Below are 7,011 nucleotides of genomic sequence, written 5' to 3'. Positions count from 1 at the left end.
TGTCCAAGGGCCTTTCACGTGTGATACTTTATTTTTTTTGCAGACGCATTCGAATTCGTGATTTATAACTTCGTGACTGTCAATGACGTGATTGAAATATGTCATGTCCATAATGTCCATCGATTAATTGATTGGAATTTATTAATGGTTTTTTTTTTTTGTAGTTGTATATTATAAATAGTTTTGGTTAAGAAAGGCATAATACATTACATTAGCAGCCTGTAAATTTCCCACTGCTGGGCTAAGGCCTCCTCTCCCTTTAAGGAGAAGGTTTGGATCATATTCCACCACGCTGCTCCAATGCGGGTCGGTGGAATACACATGTGGCAGAATTTCGTTGAAATTATACACTTGCAGGTTTCCTCACGATGTTTTCCTTCACCGCCGAGCACGAGATGAATTATAAACACAAATTAAGCACAAGAAAATTCAGTGGTGCCTTCTTGGGTTTGAACCCGAAATCATCGGCTAGGATGCACGCGTTCTAACCACTGGACCATCTCGGCTCAGGCATAATCTGGGTATGCAATTAAGTTTAGACTTTATAAAAATAGTTCATGAAACCTTGGCATTAGGAACCATACTTAGTACCTCGTTAACGGCACGAGTATATATGAGGTTGAATAGTTTTATACACTCAGTTTATATTTACGTATAACATTTATACTTCAAACTTCTCATACATGAAGCAGCTAAATACATATTATATTTTTTTTTTAGATTATTTTTTAAATTAAACATTGATGTATGTAATGCGTGTCTCATGTTTGTTTTAGTAATAAATAAAATCACAATATTATCCTTCCAAGATTGATATGATACGATTTATTGTTTATATAATGTTCTGATAGTTGTTTTCTATTTATAAATAATATAAAAAATAAACTTAAAGCCTGTTAATGTTCTACTGCTGGGCTAAGGACTTCCTTTCCTTTGAGGGGATGGTATGGAACTAATTCTACTAAGCCGCTGCAATGCGGGTCGGTGGATAAACGAAATGGAAATTCGGTGGTGCTCGTGTAGATTTAAACCCGCAATCATCAATAATGATGCACAGATTCTAACCACTAGGCCATCTCGGCTTGCTTTATATGATATATAATTTTATTTAAAATTAAAGATTACTTGACATGACATGAAAATGAAGGCTCTGCTTAAGTCGAAGCCAAGAGATCACTCGAGACTCACAAAGGGGTTGGTTAGGTAACTAGATTACATTTTCTGCATTTTTTCTTAACTCTCAATCCAAGACTTGAAAAAAAGCTTGTAACATGTAAAGAATATTTTATTAATTTCCTTGTAAAATTAATGAATGTGCATATTGCGCCATTGGAATCATATAGACTTACTTACCAAGTAGACGGCAATCAAACCTGATACTCGTGGATCAATGACCATGGTTCCGCCCTGTGCACCGAGGATCAGTTGCAACAGAACCAGATGGACAATTCTCTGTATTATTAAGTAATAATTCTTATTATAAGTAATCAGAAAGTTGTGTATCAAAATTTAAAAAAATGTTTGTTTTTTTTTAATATTCGTCAAAGATTATTTAGAAGAGATCACAGAAAGCAATTTGAACATGCACTGAGCTAATTTTAAGTTAATATATATAATATTAATATTTAGTTAGAACTTGCGTACAATATAGTTTTTCTATTCTTGTTAACTCTAAGTAACCCAGGAAATATATCTGTAATATTATTAATATCATTCTCCATAACTGTGTTCTTCATAACTTTTTGAATAATTAAGTTTTCATTAAAATAATGTCTAAATTGCTTTTCAAAGGTAAATTCACAAATTAAGGTTATAAAAATCGTTGTTTATTAAAAAAAAAACGTTTCCAATTTTTTTCTTCAAATTTACGAGAAATTTGCCCTCTCCGACAAAAAAAACCAAATCTGTTCACAAATTCCGATTTCTAAGGTAAAACATTAAAAATATACAACCGAATTGATTCTGCTTTTTTGAAATTGGTTAAAGATGTGTTAAATTTTCATTATCAATCGGTATTACTCGATGCAACAGAATTCACGGTTGCATGAGCTTACTAGTGGCTCATATTATACCCGACATACCGACTATCGGTTGCAGGATTAGTAGCTTAGTAAGATTAAATTTATAAGATAACTTTGTAATTTGTTGATAAAATCTTCTCACTTTGTTTGTACGTCTTATTTTAATTATATAAATTTCTTACGATTGCGTCACGATAAATAACATTATCAGTTTATCTGGAGGCTTGGTTGTTTATAAAATTAAATTAAAAAAGTATCAAAATATACTTAAGTCGATTAGGCTTTTCTTCCAGCGCTTTTGAATCGGTAACCGTGGTAGGTTAAACCCGATAGCTCAATAAATAGATCACGTTAATTTCAAAGAAGATAACGGCTTTAAATGGAGACATGCACCACTTAGTTTTCATGTACTTTGTGTTTCTAATTCATCTCGTGCTCAGCGGTTAAGGAATTATCATGAGGAATCCCGTACGTTTCGGAATGATATGTAACAAACATGTGTTAGAAACACATCTAAAAGAAGAAGATTTATTTTACTAAGAGTTGGACATTTACGGGTTATATTACCAGGTATTCGATATGTAGATACTACCGAGAAGAATGATCTCATATAAGACTTTGTCTTTTTAAGAATAATTTTTTTTAAACCTAAGATCCGCCAAACAGCCCATTACTCTTCTACTAATTCACATACATAAATTAAATAACTTAATCTTAGACAAAGATCTTATACCCATATTTTCAGGACGGAATTTTGGAATTAAATGGGTATACCGTTTCATTGACATAGATGTTCGCCGTTATATAAAGTCGAGGTGTTAATTAGGTTTTGCAATGTACATACATTTCCAATTCGTATCACGCTTACGTCATACTCTTACCGCAGCCGTTATACCGCGTTACAGAGATCTGCATTAGTATTCCAATTTAAACGAAACGCGGTCAAAAGCGATTCGTGTTAAGAATACGGGGACTAAAATTGTTGAATATTAATTTATGTAACTTGTGGTCTTGAATTAAAAAAAATCTATAGCCTTCAAAGAAAACAAACATTAAGTCATTAAAGTTATCTAATTAGCAACTTGAGTATGTACTGATGGGAACAATTGTTTCTAAGTTCACACGGCATACATACTTTGAGATATAATAACTTAACTCTACCACGGTACATTATTGAAATGTAAATTAACTTTCTCCTTTCAACGATTCTCAATGTACAATTTATCGATTTGACCATCAAGAAAAGGCCGCGGCTCATTCATAAAGATTTGTAATTCTAAATATGGCAATAAATTTTTATTATAAGTAAGTTGTCATAATTGACCTCAATAATGTGCAAGTTCGACAGTCGACTCCTCTAGAGCAGAATGTGTTGTGAACCTTGTATGGAAACCGACATGTGAGTCAAATAGAAGTGCAACACCATATGGCCTAACTGGTCAAGGTTAATAATTCAACACCTGAGAAGTTCAAAACGACCCAAATCGTAGATATGATTTACCATAACAAGTATGAATCTCATGAAATGCTATAATTGTGTATAATTGTGTTGACTGTTGTAAAGATGTTTTTTAGTTATAACTATAATAAAGTAAAATAGACGTATTGAAATGTTTTCGTTTTATTATTTCAAGGTAAGCTTTACGTCACATATTAAAAAAACTTCGATTAATAAGGAGTATATTCAATAAAGGATTATGTAGGTGAGAAAAAGTGTGGAGTGGTGATTTCTATGAAGGATAAGTAATTTAATTAATCTATTTAACAGATTGTCGGAAAGGAGTAACTACTGCGTTTGACAGTTCTTTTCGGTAGAATCTACATCCCGAACCGGTGGTAGTGGTAGTAATTTAATCATCAAAGAGTCTACTTGGATAAAGTATATTTACATTTTCGATTTTTTGAAACGCGCTTTTTTTATTTTCACATATTTTGAAGCAAGTTTTTTTTTATGCAGCCAGTGGCTAATTTAAGAGTCATTGCTCCAATGTCAAGCACGAACGATGGCGATTGGAAAGTGGTAAATTTCAAAGCAGTCTGTTTACGGAAATGATTAAAATATAATAATTAATAAAGTTATAATTAAATGTTAAATATAAACTCGGACGAAAGTTTTCCATAGTAGTAATGAAATACCAAAAGATGTTAAATTAAATTTAAATCTGTGTCCGAAATCTGTGTCGTTTAAATTAATAATCCGATACAATTGCATTTCGGTAAATTGATATTTGAGTGTTCGATATTTAATAATTTCAAAGTCATTGTCATAAGTTTTTGTAGGAGTGCAATAATATTTTTTTATGGATTTGATTGAAGATTTTATGAAATGAATAAATAGTTGTCGCTTTGACGAAAAAAAATAATGGCAAATATACGTTTTCACTTATAGTCTTAGACAAAATCATTGCGATTGTCGCTTTGTTTGATGAAAAGACTAAAATATATAAATGCAAGTGTTCAATTCACGTATTCGAGCAATTGACATATTGAATTGAATTTAGGCGAAAGCAAAGTTCGGAATCGTTTCGACGATTATTGTCGAATGCACTTTGTTCAGAATATGATTTTTATTCTAAAAATTCTAAAAGTATTGCTCATTCGACGAAGCCGCCATTGCTGCAATCCAATCAAATTGACCATGTAATCAAAGAGGCTAGCCATAATTCTGTTATGATGGAAAAGGTAATGAAATTACCGGCCGGACTGTTCCAGGTGCATTAGTGCTTCCCTCGTCTGTTCAGGATATTGCTGTCTGCGTGTCGATCGACAGTTTTTTGATTATGGAAATTGATGGAAACTCATAACTTTTTATTGATTATGTTAAATTATTTTTTATACGCTTTTCGTTTCGGTTTTATTAGATGACATTTAAGGTATCGCAATCAAATATCGATTAAATCAAATCATTCGCTAATTATATTTACAAGGTACGATTGAAAACTTCAAGCTTTATTTCCAATTTTAAATTATCTATATTAATATTATAATTGCGAAACTAACTCTGTTTATCTGCCTGTCTGTTGCTCTTTCATAGCCAAACCACTGAACCAATTTAAATTAAATTGAAATGAAACAAGCTTGAACTCCAAGTGAGATTAGGCTACTTTTTATGCCTGACACCTGAAAACCTACCCCTAAAACGCGAGCGAAGCCGCGGATTTTATATATATATATATATATCCTCTTTTGTATAACTGAAGTTGTAATTAGTGTTAAGCATTACGAGAGCGCTAGTTTTCAATCATCTAAGTGGGTATTTAGACTTCGTATCTGACGGAACACCGTTATAGACTAACAATTGTTTAGACAATAGCCTATTAATAAAATTTATTCATGTTCGAAGCCATGTGTGCCACTTTCTATAGTTAAAGATTTATTGCCGCGCTCATGTTCTCTACAAGACATTTTTTTTTCATTGTTTAAAATATTCAAAACTTTCTCATTTTCGATGTCATAAGTTGAACGCGAGGTAAGTGAATTTTGACTAAGACATTACATATATTAATGATATACTCTACTGAATCACTTACAAAATAAAATGCGATGTAATTAAAAATGTTTTATTCGTTCAATTTTATTTAAATGAATTTTCTGCCAAATTTTATTGCATGGAATCTATATGAACAATATGACTCAGAATTTACAAAATACCCGTCGAAGCAAAATAGACGATCGGGATAGTTTTTTAAAGTATAAATTTCAATAATTTCGAAAGTTACAAATTACATAAGTTATTATCTTCAAGTATTAAGTGAAATGGTATCTTATTTGTAATGAGATAAACGAACTTCTGTTATGAAATAAAAATCACAAGTGATATTATTTGTACTTTTTTATTATGTACGAAAATCTTGTATCCGTAATCTTTAAATGAAACTATAACTGTACTGGTCAGTCACGATGAGACACCAATTTTTTGTCGCATACAAGAATTCACAATAGATACAATCAAAATTAGTATCTCAGATTTTGTAGATTTACAGACACGTTTTTAAGCATAACCTAAAATTGAACTTTAGTAAGTAAGATTCAATCGTGTAACTCTCATATATTTTCTTAACTCAGTCCTATAATGCTCATATTTTGGTTAATAACCATTGTTTTTATTAATCTGCAATTTAGTCCCTAATATTCAAAAAGCTCTGACTCATCACGAGATCTCCGAAACTATAGGTTCAATTGACTTAAAATTTAGCATTGATACTCGTTTCGCGGTATAGCCGTTCTGTAGGAATCCATTTTTGGAAATCTCAATATCCGAGGGAGGATATGGGGTGGGGGTACCTTTGTATAAATTTTACTAATAAGAAGTTTGGACGGACTACTAGGATGATATATAGCACACTTCAATTATTGTGTAAAATTGCTGTCAATTGTTTCGCTGTCAGTTATTAACTTTACTTTTTTTATTAATCATTTAACTTCTAAATTATGGGTTTTGCTCCAGGACGGATTTATTGACAATTAAGAAGTTGGAAACTCAATGTTATAAGTTTTTCTTTACTTCTATTGTTTAAACACCGATTGTCACTGATTCTATGAAAATAATCAATATTATTGTGTATAAACATAATATTGGTGTGAATATATTATGACGCAACTGCAAGTATTCCTATTATATATACGTAATAAATGATAATACATATACCATATATATTCATTGCAACTCGCTCGTCATATAATTTGTAAAGTGGACCAGCTTTCAAATGTGAACAGCTGGTCAAAGATCTCGATAAACACAAATGAAGTGCTTGTCTGTATTTGAAAACGTGATCACGGTCTTAGACTAAGAAAAGACTATTAAACGAATAATAATAATAAAATAATAAGTGTTTTATTCGTAAGACCGTTAAATAAAAAGACTTAACAATCAACAGATGCCGTTAGTTCCAACACAACACTTAGCAGATGTTAGACTTGTTCTTCGACAGTGGCATTTATCCTAAAGGTGAACTGTCGAATTAGTTTTTCCTGGTGCTTCTTTAAGAAT

Source organism: Vanessa tameamea, chromosome 8 (genome assembly GCF_037043105.1).
Source record: "Vanessa tameamea isolate UH-Manoa-2023 chromosome 8, ilVanTame1 primary haplotype, whole genome shotgun sequence".
Taxonomy (NCBI): Eukaryota; Metazoa; Arthropoda; class Insecta; order Lepidoptera; family Nymphalidae; genus Vanessa; species Vanessa tameamea.
Note: the sequence above shows the minus strand (reverse complement) of the source record.